Genomic DNA, 20,548 nt, shown 5'->3' with positions numbered 1-20,548 from the left:
GACAACAATGAGGACTAGAATTTTTGTTACCAAGCAAGCTGGTTGTTAAGTGAGGCATTACTGATTTTATGACCTGTTTTGCAATGGTTGTTAAGCATATCACTGCTGTTGTTAAATGATTTACGCAGTTGTTAAGAGAATCTGGCTTCCCCCATTGGCTTTGCTTGTTGGAAGCCATCTGAAAATGTCACAAATGGCAATTCTGGGATACTGTAATCCTTACAAATACATGCTGGTTGCCAAAACCCCAAATTTTGATCATGTGCCCATGGGGATGCTGTGATAATCCTAAATGCAGGGACTGGTTGTAAGTCACTTTTTTCAGTGCTGTTATAACTTTGAAGAGTTGCTAAACGAATGGTTGTAAGTCAAGGATTATCTGTATAGAAAGCAAATAGACCACATTATTGGTGGAAGGAAATAGAAATACTCAGTTATAACAGCCAGGGACTGAATGCAGAATAGAACACAAATTGGTCATATGCAAATTACAAGTTAAGCTGAAATTGAAGAAGAAATTTTCTAAATAATGCTTGGAGCATAACATATACCCACCATTTTCAAGGAGAACATTGGGAATCACTTTGAAATCCCAAATCTTATTGATAGAGAATCAGAGGAACTTAAGGAAGTCATTAAACATGAATCTGAAAAGACTGCCAAAGACAAAGAAACAGAAGAAAACAAAGTGGATCTCAGAACAAACAATTTAAATTGCCAAGAAGAGAGGAGAAAAGAAGCCAAAGCCAAGAAGGATAAAAAAAAATCTCAGAGAGAAACTAAACAAATTGTAACAACTTAACAAGAAAGCTGTTAAAAGACCGAACATCTTCCAAAAGATCTCTAAAGTTAGAAGAAGGTTTGTGTCACTAATTGGGATTCTAAAGGACACTAATGGACAGATAGTGACTGATTCAAAAAAGATCAAAGAAAAATGGAAGGAGTATCCTGAAACTCTGTACAATAGAGGTGTTAACATCCAAGATATATTTGAAAATATTCCCTATTTACAAAGACCTGTAATAATATACAAAGACCTCTAAGATGGCTTTAGATTAGCATTCTGTCATTATCAATTTGGGAAACCACAATAAGTGATATAATATTTATAGAAATACAGCAAACAAAAGAAAACTTGGTACAGTTTTTAACCAACAAATTTGGAGAATGACACAATGGCCAACAAATTGCAGTTAACAGGGTGTGCAAATTTTTTTTACAATATTTTTAATTTCTATGTTAGCAAGATAATGCTTAGGATAATCCAGTGCATATTAGAGCCTTACATGGGAAGAAGGAAACCAAATATTAATGATGGCTTCAGAAAAAAGCAAGAAACATTATTTTTGTTGAAGGGTGGATACCTAAGAAAGTCAAAGAATACTAGAGTCAATATGTATTCCATTGATTATAGAAAGTGGTATTGATCATGTAAACTTATGGAATGTGCTTAGAAAAATGACAATTTCAGAGCATCTTATTGTCCTAGTGCAGTGGTGGCGAACCTATGGCACGCGTGCCAGAGGCGGCACTCAGAGCCCTCTCTGTGGGCATGCACACCATGCCCCGGAGATGGCAACCGTCCCTCTTCAACCAGCTGCCTGCTAACTTGCCAAGGTCCTACATGGCCGGATGCATCCCAGCACCCATGCGCTCACTGGCCTCTGTGTGCAGGGGCTGATGGTGTCAGGCAGCAGCCACCCCGGCCCCTGCCTCATCTTGCCCTGTGACAATGGCACCCCCGCCCTGCCTCGCCTCACCTCGCTTCACCCCATAGGACGAGCCTCCTGCTCACCGCCCCACTTGCCAGAGACCCCCTGGATCTCCAACCCTGCCCAGCCCCCACTGGCATCCCTCCGTACGAGCAACATCGAGGTGATCACATCCACCTTGGCCACACCCACCCAATCTGCCATGACCACCACAGCCACGCCCACCTGGCACCCAGCGATAAATAAGTGGGTTTTGGGTTGCAGTTTGGGCATTTGGTCTCTAAAAGGTTCGCCATCACTGTCCTAGTGCAAAAGCAATATACAAGTCAGGTAGCCACAGGATGGACAGGATCTGATGAAAGAGATTAGTTCTAGTTGGCAAAGAATTGAGACAAGGCAAAAAATGACTCAAATTATTTATTTCACAATAATCAAAGACTTAGCTCTCTGAAAAAGTCTATAATTCAATAAAAGATGGAAAGAAAGTGACCAGAACAAAAATGGATGGGCTCAATTACAGTGATGATGAGTGCACAGTTGGAAGACTTGACAAGCAAGATTATGAACAAATCCTTCTGGAGAAAATCTAACTCTGTGGTTCCTTAGAGCAAGGCTTTTCAACCTTTTCACCCATTGTACCACTTTTAGGATATGGGAACATCCGAGTACCACCAGTCACCTAGCAAGGTGTCAAAAACTTGATGACCAAAAAAAAAAAAGGAAAAAAGTGATAAAGTACAGGTAGTCCTCGATTTACAACAATTCACTTAGTGACTGTTCGAAGTTACAATGGCACTGAAAAAAGTGCCCCCCAAGCCACAACCGTGCAAGACACCTGCCTGCCCACCCAGTGGTGCTCTTCCTCCTGTCCGAGGTTTTCATTGTTGTGAGCATTTCTGTTGAGGATTGGCAGTGGGGGTGGGGTGGGGGGTGTTTGGTTTTTATTCCCTCCATCTGCTGGGTGATTGCAGCAGGTTTTGGTCACTTCACATGACCCTGGGACACTGTGACCGTCATAAATATGAATCAGTTGCCAAGCATCTGAATGTAAATCACAAGACCTTGGAGATGCTGCAACATTTCAGCTGATCGGCACTTCTTCTGGGCTCAGCAGAAGTGCCAGGATCAGCACCGAGCTTCCACTGAGCCCTGACAGCCCCAAAGAAGCGCCGATCAGCTGGAAAGCGGCACTGATCCTGGCGCTTCCGCTGAGCCCTGACAGCCCTGCAGCTCCAGCCATCTCTCGCTCAGGCTTGTGCGGTGCTGCCACCGGTTCAGCTCATTCCCCTTCCCCGCTACCACTTTTCTAGGATGGTTGCGTACCACCTGCCAGGTGCCAATGTACCACAGGTGGTACCCGTACCACTGGTTGAAAAGCCCTGCCTTACAGTCAACATTTACTTGATGGTACATAATCAGCCAAAATGCTACTTCATCTAGCAGCAACCTCCATGGCTGTGGGCTGGGTCAGATAAGTAAAAAAATTGAAGATAGCTATCGAGTCAATATCTTGCCATGCTAATTAGATTTTTATTCAGAGTTATCAAATTCTAAGGGAAGAGATTCTAGCTGCTTGAATTATAATTCTTTAGAATTCTTTATTGGCCAAGTGTGGTTTGACACACAAGACATTTGTCTCCGGTGCATAAGCTCTCAATGCACATACAAGTAATAGTGATAAATCATGATCATAAAAAACAAAAAATACATTCATCATAAATCATAAAATACAACACTTCATCATAAATCATAAGATGTAAAACTTAGTGATAGTCATAGACTACTAGCTAAGCAAACAACATAAATCATACTAGGATACTAAAAACAATATAAATTGTAAAATACAAGCAACAAAGTTATAGTCCTAAGAAGATAAGAATACATAATAGGAAAGATGAGGAGAATAATAGTAATACAGCTTTACTAAGTAGTTTGACGGTGTTGTAGGAATTAGTTGTTAAGCAGAGTGACAGTATGGGGGGAAAAACTGTCCTTATGTCTAGTTGTTTTGGCGTGCAATGCTCTATAGCTGTCATCTTGAGGGAAGAAGTTGAAATAATGTATGTCCAGGATGTGAAGGGTCTGTAGATATTTTCATAGCCCTCTTTCTGGCTCGTGCAGTATACAGGTCCTCAATGGAAGGCAGGCTGGTAGCAATTGTTTTTTCTGCAGTTCTAACTACCAGCTGAAGTCTGTGTCTGTCTTGTTTGGTTGCAGTGCCAAATGACAGACTCAATAATTCCTTTGTAGAACTGTATCAGCAGCTCCTTGGGCAGTCTGAGTTTTCTGAGTTGGCACAGGAAGAACATTTTTTGGTGTGCTTTTTTGATGACATTTTTAATATTAGGTGTCCACTTGAAATCTTGAGATATTATAGAACCTAGAAACTTGAAGGTCTCTACTGTTGATACTGTGTTGTCTAGTATTGTAAGAGATTGTAGTATAGTAGGGTTTCGCCTAAAGCCTACTGTCATTTCTACAGTTTTGAGTGTGTTCAGTTCAAGATTGTTCTCTCTGCACCACAAGGCTAGTTGTTCAACTTCCCATCTGTATGCAGATTCGTTGTAATCTCGAATGAGGCCAATCACTATTGTATCATCTGCAAACTTCAGTACTTTATCAGAGGGATCTTTTGAGATGCAGTCATTGATATATAGAGAGAAGACAAGTGGAGAGAGCACACAGCCCTGGGGGCTCGCTGTGCTAATTGTATAGATATCTGATGTGATTTTGCCTGGCTTCACTTGCTGCTTCCTGTCTGTTAGAAAACTTATGGTCCACTTACAGGTGTGGTCAGGCACGGCTAGCTGATTTTGTTTAATGAAAAGAATATCTGGAATGATGGTAAAAGAATTCCGAGTTGAAATCAACGAAAAGGACCCTTGCATAGGTCTTTGGAGATTCAAATATTGAAGCTCAATAGCTTAAATATGTATGCAGCTGTACTTAATTTCACTCAGGGATTTTTTTTTAAATAAAGACGCAATATAAAGTGTATCCTTGTTTTAAAAACTAATTTGTTGATTTCTGGCTATTGTATTTCACTGTTGTTAGATGTTCTTTTATTGCCTATTTTCTTTAAGTCTCTGTAGCTCCATTTTACATTCCATTATAACAATTTCGTTCTTTAATGTGAATTAAAAACATGTTGTCCTATTTTTGTATGATCAGGATACCATCTGATTTTTAAAAATTACATATAAATTGACCCTACTTAGTGTTAAGAAAAACATGAATATTTTGGAGGTAATTGCAAAAGATCTAACACTAAATATACAGGAAAGAAAATATGATTACAGAAAAAAAATTACATGTTGATGACTTTTGTGCATGTTGTTAATGTATTGATAAATCTCTCCAAAGATCTGAATTCTGTCCTTTTAGAATAGTTCTTTTTGTGGTTTGTTGTTCTGCAAGTCAAGTCAGAATGAGGTGATCCAGTATTCAGAGACTATGCTATTCTTTTCACTGGACCTTGCTGTCATCTAATGGTCTTCCCATTGTTTTCAGTCCCCTCTATATGATGTATCTAATACTAAATGTATAAATATTTTTGAAGATGAATAATGCCAGCCTTGCCCAATAGCATGAAGGTCTTCTATTCTCCCAGCTGTTATTATTTAATTTAATTGTTTAAGTGTCTTCAAACTTAATTCTGTAACTGCTTTCCATTGTCTTATAATATTGATTTTAAGGGTTCAATTGGGTTTTAACAAGATACAGTATTTTTCAACAAAAAGTATAGTATGCTTTCCCCAAAATGTATTGATGATCATGATAGAACATCAAACCTCATTTAATTAATGAGAGAAAGATAAGCTATATCATCATTCGGGAATACCATAATCTTTCAGAATACCATATTCTTAAGAAAAAAGAAAAAAACATTTTCATAGTCAGGGAGGAAACAATCCATAGAAGTATGAATGAAAAACTGGCTCATTTGGCCACAAAACTTCAGAACTTCTAGATTCAAATAAATGAGCTCAAGCTTAAATTTTCAGTGATGTCATCATGATCTATAATATAGAATTAGGGTTAAGTTTAGGTTTTTATGTTCTTGAGAAAAAAATCAAAATTGGCATAACTGCATTAAGATGATAAATATGAAGAGTATGTTTACATTCACAAACTAAATTTGAATATAGTCATATTAAATTCACTATTTAATATTAAATTCAAAATCACAGTATATTGATAAAAACAGCCATCAGATCGTGGAAGCAACAAGAAACCAGGGAAAGAAAAAAAATGAACCAGTGAATCTTTCATTTAAGATTTCAAACCAAAATAAAATGGAAATGCTCAGAAAAGACTATTTGCTCTTACCAAGATATAGTCTGTCACAAACTTGAGCTGACTCTCGTTTAGAAGACCATCAAAACTAAAATAGTATTTTAAAAATAGACTGTCTACTCATATACAATGTTATGATATTTTCAAGTCTAAATATATGTTTAACATTCAGGAAGTTGTATCTCCTGATGTACAGATTGTTGAGGAACTGATTTTGAAGGAATGAAAAAATGAACAATCTTTATTTCCATAATTTTCATAGAGAAAAGTTTGAGATACTATGCTAGTTGGCTAAGGATCCAGAGATTATATTTAAATCAGTTGAATAAAGAAGAGCTATAGCAGGGGTGTCAAACTTAATTTCATTGAGGGCCGCATTAGCATTGCAGTTGCCCTCGGGGGGGAGGTGTGTGTGGCCAGGGTGGGTGTGGCCTACTGGGTGGGTATGAATGGAGTGGGTGTGGCCTACTGGGTGGGCGTGGCCAGCTCTACATTCGCTTCAAGGGTGCCCGTGGGGACCTGGGCAGGAGTGGGACAGCTCTGAGGGTCTCTGGCAGAAGGGGGTGGGACCAGGGCAAGTGCCAAGGCATGGTCCAATGGAGGAGCCTCGCTGTTCCTCTCAGGCCATGTGTGTGGGGGGGTGCTTTCCTTTGTTCCTTCCTTCCTAAGTACAGAGTGGTGGGAAAATATTTGAGATGAGGGAGGGAGAAAAACAGACAAGAAATGCAACTGGGGAGGTGTCACCCTTCGTGAGGAGGCCGACGCGGCAGGGGCTGGTTCCTCGCTGTTTCCAGATGGCCTTGTGGAGCTAAGACTGAATGCGTTTCAGCATAGATGGCCACCACAAAATTATACATTGGCTCCCGGCTGGCCTGGGCCAGGGCCAAGGCAGTGGGGGCCATTCCCTCACTGTTTCCAGTATGGCTTCGCGGGCCACATGAAACCACTTTGTGGGCTGCATCCGGCCCCCGGGCCTTGTGTTTGACATGTCTGAGCTATAGGAACCAAGAATAGATAAGATTATGAAAATGTATCATATAAAATATTATTAGAGAAAGGTTCATGTATATAGAAAGGACAATTTTATCAGTACAGTATAGAGAGAGATCAACATTAGGAAATTTTAATAATGGAATTCATAAGACAAATCATTTATTTTAAATGCATATGTATATGCAGGGCTTTTTTTGTCATAGAACGCCCAGAACAGAGTTCCGGCACCTTTTTTGGATGGAACCTTGTAGGGTAGGCAAGGCGAGTTGTATGACATGTGTGAGTTCCAGCACCTTTTTTTTTTTTTTTTTACAAAAAAAGCACTGTGTATATGTATATATGCATATGTATTCCAGTATTCTATATTCTCTCCCAAATTTAAAAAAAAAAGTATCTCTCTCACATGGACGTGCTTTATCTAATCACTTCAGTCAAGGTTGGCAGGGTGCAGTTCCATCGATTAAACAATGCCATTTACTTGGTCCCTGGAATTGTGCCTTTGCTGTAGCAGTGCTTGTCCTTTGACTCAAGTTCCCCCCCCAAAACAGTTCCCACCTGACTGATATTTTGAAGACTACTAAACACCTGGCTCTTCAGCCTGCCTTTTGGCAAGGGTAATTGATGCCCCTTTCTTCCTTTGTGTTCATTTCTGATTTTGTTTTCTTTGCAATTATTGTTCTTTTCTCTTGTGCTGATTTTTTTTGTTCTTAAATGTTAACAATTGTAAACTGCCCAGAATCACTGTGACATATACATTTTATGAATAATTATTTATGATTATTTCAGACTGTCTGGATTCATGATTCTAAATATGGAGAGAGAGTGAATATTTCCCCTCTGGTACAATATTAAAATACAGGATCAGCCATTAAAAATAAATGTAAGGATATTTAGAACTGATAAAATAGAACATTTCTTAATATCAAAACTCTAGATTTTTAACATCAGATATGATGATTGCCACCTATTCCTTTTAAAAGGAAATTGGACCAAATCATAGAGAATCTGATTATCAAAGGCTGTTAATCTTGATGACTGATCCAGTAAAGTAATATGCTTTCTTAAATCCTTTTTACAACTGGGTATGCTATGCATTCTGGATTTTATTGACATACAACATGTTTCTCTTTCTCTCTCTCTGACATATTTGGAAATCTCACTCACAATAATTTTAGTTTTCCTTTCCATACTAAAAAAAAAAAAGCAAGAGTTGATTGCTTTGTAAGGTATCCCTAAGTCGTTGTAGAAATATCATCCTGTCCCGCTCACCAAGCACACTCCATGAGTGTTAAAAGTCTTTATTGAGGCTTCCCAAGCACCGAATAATTTTCCCCAGAAATTTCCTACATCAACACCACTGCAACCCCCAAGGAATTCAATAGTCTAATCCAAGAAAAACCCAGTGCAAATCCACAGAGCAAAGACAAGTCTGCAAGGCATGTCCAAAGTTCAAGAGGCGTGATCCAAAGTCCGAGATATAGAATCCAGGTCCAGGACAAGTAAAAAATCACAGCGGCTGAAGAACACACAGCAGGGAAATGGATGAGTTGTTCCCAACATCGTTTCCCTCCATGTACTAAGCTAAATAGCCACTCCACGTTGCAGCCTATCAAGAGGGGTGAGGCTACTGCCTTGCAAGTAGCTTGGCTGACTTTAGTTGCATCTTCCTCCTCAGCCCTATCTGCTCTCAGATCAGGAAGAGGAAGCAGTTCTTCCTCCTCTCTGATGGCCAGCTGCAGCTGCCCTTCCTCTGCTCAAAATCTCGGGGCTTCCCAGCTGTAGCCGTGCCTCTTCTGTCCCTAGCTCAGCCGGAGGCTCATCAGATTGTCCCCCTGCAACCACTCCCCTGTGCTCGCCCTCGCTGCTCGTGGCTCAGACCCTCTGGCAATTTCCTAATGTTCCTCCACATCTTTCCCCAATATCCCTGAAACAGGCTTTTCTTAGTCTGAACTGGCGTCTGGAAAAGGCCAAACTATAACTATAACATTATATAGTGTTATAAAAGTGAATGATTCTAAAGTAATCCTAATTAATCGAATATATTTTTTTCTCTCTTTCTAGGTACTCCACTTTTGGTTAGAAGGAGTAGTGATCCAACTGTGGGACAGCCAGCTGACTTTGTGCCAGGAGCGTCACATGCTAATCACCATATTTTGAATCCCTCNTTGCTGTAAATTCCACCATAATTTTATCCAAAAGGCCTTAATAACCTTACAGGTCCACCACATATGAAAAAAAGTTGCATCTTGTTGTCCACACCTCCAGCACTTGGATTCATAATTCTCATAAATGCGAGACATAGTTGCAGGATCCATGTGCCATCTATAAAACATCTTATAAAAATTCTCACGTAGATTTTGTGCCAAGCACCGAATAATTTTCCCCAGAAATTTCCTACATCAACACCACTGCAACCCCCAAGGAATTCAATAGTCTAATCCAAGAAAAACCCAGTGCAAATCCACAGAGCAAAGACAAGTCTGCAAGGCATGTCCAAAGTTCAAGAGGCGTGATCCAAAGTCCGAGATATAGAATCCAGGTCCGGGACAAGTAAAAAATCACAGCGGCTGAAGAACACACAGCAGGGAAATGGATGAGTTGTTCCCAACATCGTTTCCCTCCATGTACTAAGCTAAATAGCCACTCCACGTTGCAGCCTATCAAGAGGGGTGAGGCTACTGCCTTGCAAGTAGCTTGGCTGACTTTAGTTGCATCTTCCTCCTCAGCCCTATCTGCTCTCAGATCAGGAAGAGGAAGCAGTTCTTCCTCCTCTCTGATGGCCAGCTGCAGCTGCCCTTCCTCTGCTCAAAATCTCGGGGCTTCCCAGCTGTAGCCGTGCCTCTTCTGTCCCTAGCTCAGCCGGACGCTCATCAGATTGTCCCCCTGCAACCACTCCCCTGTGCTTGCCCTCGCTGCTCGTGGCTCAGACCCTCTGGCAATTTCCTAATGTTCCTCCACATCTTTCCCCAATATCCCTGAAACAGGCTTTTCTTAGTCTGAACTGGCGTCTGGAAAAGCGGCCAAACTATAACTATAACATTATATAGTGTTATAAAAGTGAATGATTCTAAAGTAATCCTAATTAATCGAATATATTTTTTTCTCTCTTTCTAGGTACTCCACTTTTGGTTAGAAGGAGTAGTGATCCAACTGTGGGACAGCCAGCTGACTTTGTGCCAGGAGCGTCACATGCTAATCACCATATTTTGAATCCCTCTGTGTCAGTAGGTATCTTGTGCTTTCAGATTCTGACATTGTTCTTAGCAGTATTAGCATTCTTAGAAATCCAGTTGTTAAGTAGTTTATATTCTATTAAGCTTTGTTATCATTACTCAAAGAGTGACTTTTGGGGAAAAAATTCACAAACATCTGAGACAATTTTCCCAATTTGTTTGAGAAAACATCTCTGTCCAGTGAAAGATGAATGGAAGAAATATATTTTTCTGAAGCTAAAGTACTGTTTTGCTCACTGGATTATAACCTGACTTCTTAGTAAAAACTCAAATGCAAAATACTTGAAGAAGAATTCCAATAATGTGTTTTCTTAAATCCTTTTTACAACTGGGTATGCTACACAAAACACGCTCCTGAAATTTATAAAAATTCTAAAAATGTCTGATATGAAGGGACACAGTGTGTATATATGGATACACTTGAAAGAAAGAGATATAAAGAGTCTTGGAGACATATGCTGAGTAGAACATTTGGTATTCCTTCTATATATGTGTGTGTTGTGCAAGTATTATTTTTCATCTCAGTGGAACACAAAAAAATTCTAGATGCTGTAAAAATCATGTTCACAAAAGTAAAACAATTTCAATATTTTACTGAAATGAGAATAATTACTCTTCAGAGCTGTTTCACATAGTTATTAATGTAGCAGCTGCATTTGGTCCCAGCTGGCACTTCTAGTTACATGTATATGAAAAGAAAATCTATATAAATGTGTACATTTGAAACATTTTATTTATTTGATATAACCACTTGCTCCTTATGTTACGTTTAATTAAATTTCAGATGAATTAAAAATTAAATAAGAGAATTTTAATTCTTACTCCGATAGCCATGCTTGCTACTGAAATCCAGACTATTTGTATTTGCTGGATTATTGTTAGTGGTAATTTCTGGTATATTACATGTATAGTTGCCCAAATCTTCTTCAAACAAAGTTCTAATGATTTTTCAAGAATTTAAAATCAAAGTAAACTTAAACACAGAGTAATTCATTGAATATCATGATGAATAGATGATCATGAAAATCTCAAGTAGAGTTTGATTCGTGCTTACATGAACATTTCAATGTTGTTTTCTTAGCAATAAAATAGCATATGTTTTTCCAATATTTTTTTTCAGCTTCCTAGTTTAGTCTATAACACTGCGATTTTCTTGTGGTATCATATTCAAGTACCAATTAGACTTGATCCTAGTTAACTTTTTAAGATTATCCTAAGTTTATTAGGTGTTGCTGTTTGAGGTGCATTTTTAATAGTACTAAACTTTTTAAAATGTGTCTAATAATAGGAAAAAACAAGGAAACTAAAAATCAAATAATAAAATATAAAGCAATGCAGGTACAACTTAAAAGAAACCACTCTGTACTTATACATGTATATGAACCAGTTTGAAAGCTAAGAAAATAATATATTTAATGGATCATAAAATACAGATGAATTCATGGCTTTCATTAAATAAAGATCCTTTGAAAATGGAGCCAAACAAGGTAATTCATTAGCTTGACAATTAGCGGAAAAGCCAAACCTGAATTCACTATGTATGGTATAATTAATTCTTCCAATTAAATAGTATTAAGGGTGAATAAATGAAAAAATACATAAGTCTTAATGAAAAGCTTCATAATAATTACTATAAACCAAGGAAATAAAGAACTTTTAAAAATACTGTAAGTTACAGGTCTTAAATTCTGTCAGGAGGATAATGAAAATCTAAATACAAATATAGGAGTATTATCTAGAAAAAAACGTTAAAAAAGATAGGATTCAAAACTATAGAGTTAAAACAGAATTAATTAATGAAATTGTATAGCATAGAGAATTGTGGAATCGAAGAAAAAGCTTACAATATTAATTTTCAGGAAGTGAAATTATATAGCTATGCTGAGCTGTATAGACCAGCTTTCAATTCAGATGATAAAATCATTGCAGGACTTTTAGCAACAGGTTAAATAATTTAATTGGTAACTATACAAATATTAAGCTGGATTGATTAAACAAAAAAATTATACTAATAGAACTCACCATATGAGTTATATGTGCAATGCACATATAAGCAAAGAAATCCACTCTGGAACTTTCTTGGATGTTGCTGAAGCGTTTAATAGTATGAGTATTCTTGTTTGGCAGTGTTTTCTTTATAAATCACCAATTATTAAATTGATTCCACAAATCTGTTTTGCATTTTTAGCAAGGTAACTTCTAAATAGGTGATTAGATATGAATCTCATGTTTGGAAAAGGTGATTATTCTCCTCTCTATTGTGTGCTTTTGTCATTGAGTTATTTAAATACTTCAAGCTGTGTGTAAAGGTCTTAATATTTTTCCTCCCAGAATATAGGTAGTTCTTGCTTAACAACTCAGTCTCCCTCAGAGCGAGATGGGTGGTTCAAATATGTGAAAAGCAAACAAACAAATTTGTTCAGTGACCATTTGAAACTACCTCAGGACTGAATAAATGATACTTATGCCTGATTCTTGAAGTTATACTATTGCAGTGCATTTATCAATAACACTACTGGACTAGTGAGTAGGTTGACAGCACAACTAAGATTTATATGTGTAGAGTGTGGGCTAACTAGTGAAGTCTTCTTCAACTGATCCTCTATATGTCTTTGTAAACCAGCCAGTGTTTTTTCTCTGTAGTATCATCTGGATTATTATTGAGGATAGTATTTAAAACAGATACTATGTTGCCACAAAAATAAGATCTAATAATAATAAATAAACCCTTTATTATCAAAGTATAACATGTATACAGTGAAATTGGCTGAGCCTACTCTGAAAATAGAAAATATTTTCTACTCTGAAAATAAACCCTAGCTTGATTTGGGTGGTGGGTGGGCCTAATATAAGCCCTCCCCCCAAAATAAGCCCTAGTTTTGGGGCAAGGCACATGCCCAAAAATCAAGCTAGTGTGGGGGCATGGGGTGGAGCTGTCCCACGCACCCTGAACCTGTTGCAGCCAGGCCTCCCATGATTCAACAATTGCCTCGCCTTGCCAGCCTACTTCTTCTGCTGCATCCCCCGGCCTGCATTTCACCATCAGAGGACTTTCCGGAAGGCCTCTGCCTCCGAGAACCGAGCTATGGATTCAGGCTTCGTTCTTGGCTGCAGAGGCCTTTCCAAAAGGCCTTTGACTGTGAAATGCAGACCAGAATGAAGCTGCTCCTTTGGCGGTAGAAGAAGTGAGCTGGCTGGGCGAGGCTCTCACTGCCACTGCCACGAGTTAAGTGAAAAAGACACCCCCCAAAAATAAGACCTTGTGCTTCTTTTGGAGGCTAAATAAGAAAGAGGAGAGAAGAGAAGAGAAGAGAAGAGAAGAGAAGGATGGATGGATGGATGGATGGATGGATGGATGGATGGAAGGAAGGAAGGAAGGAAGGAAGGAAGGAAGGAAGGAAGGAAGGAAGGAAGGAATATTTCTGACGCTCACTGATGGAGAAGCTAACAGGAAGTCAGACGTCGCTTCCATTCTTATTGATGTTTTGCCCATCTGCTTCTCTTTTAGTTAAGTAACTATTTCTGAAATGAGGCATGGGTTGTCTTGGACAATTTAAAAATGTCTGGAAGTTCATAAGATTTGGTGATGTGGCGAAATTTCAGTTTGGATTTCTAAGTTGTTGGTATATTGTGGCATCTATGCATACTGTCCTGTATTATTAATTCTATTCCCAAGGTTTATTATGTATCATTCCTTTATATTAATGGTGACATATCTTTTCCTAAGTATCTTTTTGCCAGTTGACCTTTTTAAAAAAGACATGGCTTCATAAATACATTTTTCTCTGCTGATACAATATGTATAATTAATATGCATCAGTCATATTATGGCTTTTTTTGCTACTAAAAAGGATATATTGTTTATTGGCTAACATATCTCATTTTGTATTCATATATATTTTGTCCTGTTGACAAACTCATATATAAAAAATAATAAAAATAACCTAGAATACTTGATAATAAATTCATGCCAACTAGTAGGGCATTCTCAGTGCAAGACTTTATCTGAAAATGTTAGTACTTGGGGAAGACTTTTTTTAAAAAGAATCTTTGATTCATAGCCTCATTCCAGCCAGTGAGCCAAGCCACCAAGATCCAGCTGCCCCTTTTCAGTGAACAAAAATGCATGGGGCATTAAGGATTTCAAGAGATTTGAGGAAACTGTTCATTAATGTTACATATAGTCCTCATTTAGCAACTACAATTGGGATCAGTAACTTGGTTGCTAAATGATGTAGTCACTAAGTAGAAAATCACATGAACATGACTGTGCTTATGAATTTATTTCAGCTTTCCTTTTTTCCCTACTCCCCTGCCCTTTGGAATGCTCATCCAGCACTGGAATAATTAGCAGGAAGTGAATTAATGTTTGCCTTTACATTCATTGGAGAGGAAAGGATTATAGAGTAAGCAGGCACATGATCAAGAACACTTATCAGAAAGAATGTGCTGGCGCCAGCTGTTTGTCTAGTGCGATTACAGCTCTGAGCCCTGAGCCATTTAGGAGACAAACAAAAGCTGATCATAAAGTCTTGTCAGTTACAGGCAGATGCTACCAGCCGGTGAATTAAGGCCACAATGCTGAGATTGTTAATTTGCAGTTAGCGCTTTTTGGGGAATTGCAGTGCTATGGAGAAAAGCAGCTCTGAAAGAAATCACTTGTTTAAGCATCCTGGGAGGCAGTCTAGCACTTGAATCAATACTTCAGGCATGTCATAGTTCCATTTCCTGCCCAAAGAGACAGAAATATACATAGTTTTAAATAAAATAAAAATTGAAATATTTCTTTCCTGAACAATTTTCAAGGAGTAATTTTAACATTTCTTAAACATTTTTAGAAGAATTTTATGCTATTATTTTATAGATCGGTGAACATAGTAGGCAAAAAAAATGCATAAACATTTTGCTTTAGCAGAATTGTCAGTAGGGATTTATATCTCTATTGTACTTTTTAGTTGTTTATCTCCAACATATAACAAATTAATTGGAAGTTTAAATTGCACAAATTTGTCAATCAAATTGCGTAGGTGTATCAGGTAGTTTAAGTGAAAATAAACAATTTACACTCAATGCTTACCAAAATTATGTTGTAACATGCTCAGGCATGAAATATTTTCAATCTGCTTGTCTAAATTCAGCAAGATTAATAAGCTTCAGGTCTGGTGTTCCTTTGAGATATGAACATAAATATTGCTTCAATTAACTTGAACATGAGTGTGGATTAATTTAACATATATTCCTAAAAATGCAGTAAGATATATACAAAACCTATCATTTTAGGAATGGAATGTTCCAGAGAATTCCAAAATATTTTGTTCCAACAACCTTTGGAAAACCAGCTTCAGACGAGTTGGATTTCTATAGGAAGTAGAATATTCTGTTCCTGAAAACAGGTTTTGCACATCACTTAAGTATTACAATATAAGGAGTTCCCCTTTAGCACTTTTAGAGGAATGCAAGAAGTCAATGGTGATGGTGGGTATATAGTTATATATACCCATGGACTGGCTATAGACAATCTTGACTTTTCTTTTACATAGAATAAATTAACTTGTTATTCAATGGAGGATATTTTATTTATTTATCAAACTTTTAAAACAATTTGTTTACTTCGCAGTGTACAAGTGAGCAATATTAAAACATAAAAGACAGTACATAAAATTTACAATTTAAAAAGGCAAGGATATATTATAAATTATTATTAAAGTTAATTAAAAGGTAGGGGGACGGCTTCCAGGGCGCTAACTAGCCCCATGACTGCATGCTTTTCTGTGAGCCCCAAGTATAGCCGCAGAGCCATATTTTTATGCCTGCCCGCCTCACCTCTGGGGAAGGAGAATGTTCCACTGGGTGGTGGCAATGGTAGAGAAGGCTCACTTCCTGGACCTCACCAGCTGGAATTCTTTAAGTGACGGGTTCCACAACATGCCTTCTTTGCCTGGCCAGGTGGAACAGGCTGAGTTAATGGGCCTGAGACAGTTCTCAGTTATAATCTGAACCTTACCTGGCTTTAAAGATCATAACCTACACCTTGAATTGGACCCAGAAGCAAACTGGCATCCAGTTTTTACATGTGCTGTTCTTTGGGTGCCGAAGATTGTCCGTGTGATCACATTTTGTAACTTTGATAATTTGCACTCACATTAAAAGCACTATTGAATCTAGCACAGAATGAAATAATCATCACAAAATGACTGTTGTGGGAGACATGAATAGATGAGAAGCAGTAATTTGCCAGAATGAAGTAGGAAGCTAAGCTAAGCTCTTGAAACTCTGCTAAAATATATAGTAGTGAATTAGAATATGCTCTTGTAACTCTGTCTACATTGGAATTATAGTTAAAAGAATGTCCATATTTCTTTTTATGCATTTTGGACATGAAAAAATTAACTTGAAAAGTTAGTTAATCCATTGCTTGGTGTATTTTAAGTTTCTTTATAAAAAAGGAAAAGAGAAAGGGCAAATGCTAATTGTTCATATAGTGCTAATTTTAATTTTAAATTATAGGCTATTATGTTTCAGTATTTTAACAGTATAACTTCTATCATGTTCCAGCCAAATTAATAATATTGCATTTTTTTACATATGACAAATGAAATAGTCAAAAGTTTGTATTTAAGATAAAGCAACACCATTCATTCAAAAATCTTACAGCTATAAGTGTATATTTATAAAAAGGAGGGGAAAGGAATTGTCTTTGAAATAGTATTTAAATTTTATGCTATGAAATGACACACATGAATTGAGTGGTTCTTGACCCAGTGACTTGTTAGTTATAGAATATGTATCTCCAGCTGTTCAATTAGGCAGTGGTTAAGAGTCTGGTATGTTAACTGTGTCTGTTTTTCAAAACAATGGGATCACTGTGATTGCCATTTTTCTTGGTACTGTTAGTCTAGTTAGATTAGAAAGTAATGTATGCTTGCACAAATGTTTGTGGTAAAATTTAAAGATACATATTGTCTTTTTTATATATCTAAAGATACCTACTGTGGAACATACATATTAACAAAAATATCTATTTTTCTGTCTTTCTATGATTGAAATAAATTTCTGTGCTTAATTTAGACATTCAAAAACTTCTCCCTGTAGAGGGACCTGGGGTGGGCATTCTGATTCTATCCTTCCAATATTTGGGCTCCTTGTATCATGGAGTATTGTCATCAGTACAGTAGATTCTCAACATCATGTAGATGTTTTAAATTCCTCAAAGGCCTAATAAAATATTTCTCCCAATGTTAGCAGATAATGTAATTGCAGGTCTGACTGGTTCGAGTATTGTAACAGTATTCTTTTACATCAATACATATCCATGCAGAGATGACTCTGTGGCCATATGCTTGAGCTTCTGCTATGCTCCTTACAGACAATCTTGGTTGACATTCATCTGGAGCATTCTGAAGACATATCTGACCTAAGAGTACAATGCTTCTTTGTAACTTCTTTTGCCTGATCTAAATTCTGTTGTGTCTTCCTAAATTGCTCAATTTTGTACTTCTATTGCTGTATTCATTGTACTTGTGACTAAAGAATTGGACTAATTTTGATGATCACTACTATTACAGTACTGTTCTTATACTTTTTGTTTTATGCTCACTCTTTGTTGTATCTATGGATTTTAATAATATGTCTCTGAATATATTTGAAATGTATTGTGTGTTTTGGCTGAATGGCTATAATAAAAATTAATCCTACTTTAAGTGCTCTTTTGGAACATTGAATATTGTGTTGTGAAGAACAGAGATGTTGAGATATGTGGAAAAATGTTCTATATAATTTTTAGGAGGTAAAGGTTTGTTTCCTTAATGACTCATTTGTGTTCTAGCAGACTCTTAATTTAGGTAGTACATTTAAAAATGATGCCGATAATAACAAAAGCCCAGTTGCTACTGTATGCATTTAAACTGTGGGATTGTATGTATGAAATTCTTCTAATCAGCATGAGAGTTTGTCCAGAGAGTGCTTTTGATGTTTGACTAAATGATCACAGGGACATCTGGAGGGAGTTAGATTTGGAGTTGTTGCTGTGATGTACTGTAGAAACCAAAACTCTTGCAATTTTCATCAGTTGGATAGGATAGGCTTTTTCCAGTTCTTATTAAGAACAACTCCCCCCCCCCTCAGCATAATACACAACTAAATAATTATACCTCATAACTTAATTTTCTTATACGTTTTATCTGGCCAACAATAATGTACATTTTGTTATTTTTAAATGGCAAAGTTGTGGTAAATAAGTTTTCAGCTTAAGTGAAAAGGTGAGATTTAATGGGATGCATTTTGTGACTTTAACATTACTGATTTCATTGGCTTGGGGAACTAGGGTAAAGTCAAAGCAGGAAGAGATCAAAGTACAGTTTAATAGTTTCTGTCCTTTCCATGACCTGATTTTATTTCTGTAATATGTACAGTTCTTCTTAGATTGTCTGTTTTATTTGAGCTTTTAGCTGACAGTTTAGTAGAAAATAGAAAAGTAAAAACTATTGGTTTGGGAGCATGTTGTGAATAGCTGATCAAATCCAACCTTAATTAGGGTCAAAGAGCAATATAAGGAGGGTGGGTTACAATCAATTAAAAAACATAAACATTGTATCAAAGCCGACAAAAATAATAATTGTAAAACAGATATATTTGGGAGGCAGTTTGATATCTTGTAATGTCTCCTATAAGGAAAATTAATCTTGTGGGGGAAAATATACCTTATAGAGCAGTGGTTCTCAACCTTTTTAATGCCGCGACCCCCAACCGGTCATAAGTCGAGGACTAAACCGGTCGTAAGTCGAGGACTAAACCGGTCGTAAGTCGAGGACTACCCAACCGGTCGTAAGTCAAGGACTTTCCCTGCCCGGGAGCACCGCACATGCGTGGTTCCGCCCCCTGCACCGGCCGAGGCGTAGCTGGCAAGCGGCAGAGACGGAGCAGGCCGACCACCAGCTGGCCCAGCCCAAGGGAGGTAAGGCACCTGCCGGAAAAGGGGAAAAAAATGGCGGACAAAAAAGAGCAGAGGCATTCTTTAAAATGAGCAAGGTTTTATTTTATTCCAATACTAATTTCAGACACAATTTAAGACTTTGTAATAAATAATCAGGAAATAGATAGAATTTAAACACCCAATTGTGTATTAACTGTGATTAAATACATATCCCAGAGTGCAAAAAAGAAATTCAACAGGTTGTGTAGTAGCTGACTGCATCAATTATGTTGATGTTTTCAGGGTGTCAAAGCTTGTTTTCTTTCAGTCTCTTTCTGCTGTTTCAGCTTGCTTAAGGTCACAACTCTGGATTTAGTTTGGATCAGTGAGGTTGGTGATGTTGCCTGAAAAATTGGAGGAAGGATGCTAGGAAATAGTGTGCAAATGAACCACATTTGGGAGATTCTGTATTGAATAAATCAACATTGAGCTTCTTTTCCCTTTTTGAAATGTTTTATGCAATTTGGAGGGTGCTTCATAAGACATTACATCTGAATGAACTAAGGCTCAAATGCCTTCCAGAGTGAAGCAGATTGAGCCTGATATCTTTTTCTGTTTTAATTTTAAATAGTTGTCAGGTGCTGAAAGTGCTTTGAAGTACAGAGATAAACAAAGAGCTAAAACTAAATTAAAAGGAGAACAAACAGCATTTTATGTTGGTGCTGTTGAAATAATCTGAATTGATATAGTGGTCCTCTGTCAGAGTAGTAAGTCTGCAAATATTACGCTATCAATCTAAATTGAGTTACTATATATGCAAGAAACAGAAACAGGTCGAAATTGGTTTATTTGTGCCAGAGTTTATATCTTTGCTTGGAACATTGGAACATAAACTAGGTTTTTTTTTACCTGATTAGTTTTTGCTTTTATTTCCCTTACTTAGATAGGTGGTGGCAAAGCATGTCTAAAGCTAGCTTTAAAGTAGAACATGTAAAAATGTCTGTATTATCTATTCTCTGAAACTGAAGCAAGTATGAATTAAAGGGCATTATAAAACAAATAGAAATGTGAGCAATTATCTTTAATTCCGCTAAGTGCTACAATTATTACCAGCCTGAGTATGCCACTGTTTTCACAATCACAACCTTAGCCTAGCAGAGGCTTAAAATACTTCTTGTCAGCTAAAGCCACAATGAAGCTTTACTAGAAGAGATGGCACAGTTGTCTGTCATAGTAGTGACATTTTGAAGAACTTGTCTGTAAAGATTGTAACATCTGTTATAACATAAACAGGAATGCTCATTTTCTGAGCAATCCAAACTCTTAACTGATATCAGCATAGGAATTTGAATAATTTGAAAATACCGTATTTATCGGCGTATAACGCGCACAGGCGTATAACA

The 20,548-nt window shown here is 37.3% G+C and overlaps 1 protein-coding gene across 1 annotated transcript in view; it reads left to right on the top strand.

Annotated features, from left to right (window-relative positions):
• The first annotated feature begins 10,095 nt into the window (after positions 1-10,095).
• LOC107289643 (partitioning defective 3 homolog B) overlaps positions 10,096-20,548 on the top strand; it is a 187,930-nt gene continuing 177,477 nt past the window's right edge. The window contains exon 1 of the mRNA XM_015818469.1: positions 10,096-10,225. The gene's annotated coding sequence lies outside the window, so the exon portion shown is untranslated. The remainder of the gene's footprint in view (positions 10,226-20,548) is intronic.

This window comes from Protobothrops mucrosquamatus, unplaced genomic scaffold (assembly GCF_001527695.2).
Source record: "Protobothrops mucrosquamatus isolate PMUCROS unplaced genomic scaffold, P.Mucros_1.0 scaffold_9, whole genome shotgun sequence".
Taxonomy (NCBI): Eukaryota; Metazoa; Chordata; class Lepidosauria; order Squamata; family Viperidae; genus Protobothrops; species Protobothrops mucrosquamatus.
This window is presented reverse-complemented; position numbering and strand designations above follow the sequence as displayed.